At 32.1% G+C, this 614-nt stretch overlaps 1 protein-coding gene and 1 long non-coding RNA gene across 3 annotated transcripts in view; one reads left to right on the top strand and one right to left on the bottom strand.

The window, feature by feature from the left end:
• tmem117 (transmembrane protein 117) overlaps positions 1-614 on the bottom strand; it is a 65,147-nt gene that overhangs the window by 5,206 nt on the left and 59,327 nt on the right. The gene's annotated exons all lie outside the window — the stretch shown is intronic.
• The window catches only part of LOC112152052, a 44,707-nt gene continuing 44,446 nt past the window's right edge, over positions 354-614 (top strand). The window contains exon 1 of the long non-coding RNA XR_002920224.2: positions 354-478. This is a non-coding gene — a long non-coding RNA (uncharacterized LOC112152052). The remainder of the gene's footprint in view (positions 479-614) is intronic.

Raw genomic sequence — 614 nt, forward strand, 5'->3', positions numbered from 1 at the left:
AAAAGTGTAAAAAACAAACAAACAAAATTGATGTGCGTTAAAAAAGGCAATAAACACGAATTTGACATGTGTAAAAAAAGAAGCGATCAATGCAAATACTGTCTAGTGTGAACCATTGACTGTATTTTTTTACAGTCAATGGTTTGAAATGTTTAAAAATCATGTAAATGACCCATTTTACTAGATTATTTATTTTTGTGTCATTTCTCTTTTGATTAATTGAAGATGCCTTCAGTATCTTAAAGAATTAAGTTAAAGGTGTAAAAGAACGTTTTAAAACACTGTTACAGCTTATGTATATTTTAGTTGTAAAGGCTTTTATTGTGAAAGCGCCTTCCTACTTCCGGTTTTCCCTGAAATCTCTACGCACACGTCAAGAATGAAGAATAATGGCTGACGCTTGTACGAAAACAGAAACGGATTGAAGATTGCTTAAAATCCATCATTTGTGTTTAGCATCTAGCTGGAAGGCGAACAGGTATGATTATTGTTTATGTTTATGGTTTATATTTTGTGATTATTTGCAGTTTATGTATAGAAGACAACTGTTTAAGGCTATCTAGTAAGCTAACGCGACTAGCTCATGTAAAGCATTACTGGGAATCAAAAAAGGG

Source organism: Oryzias melastigma, linkage group LG6 (genome assembly GCF_002922805.2).
Source record: "Oryzias melastigma strain HK-1 linkage group LG6, ASM292280v2, whole genome shotgun sequence".
Taxonomy (NCBI): domain Eukaryota; kingdom Metazoa; phylum Chordata; class Actinopteri; order Beloniformes; family Adrianichthyidae; genus Oryzias; species Oryzias melastigma.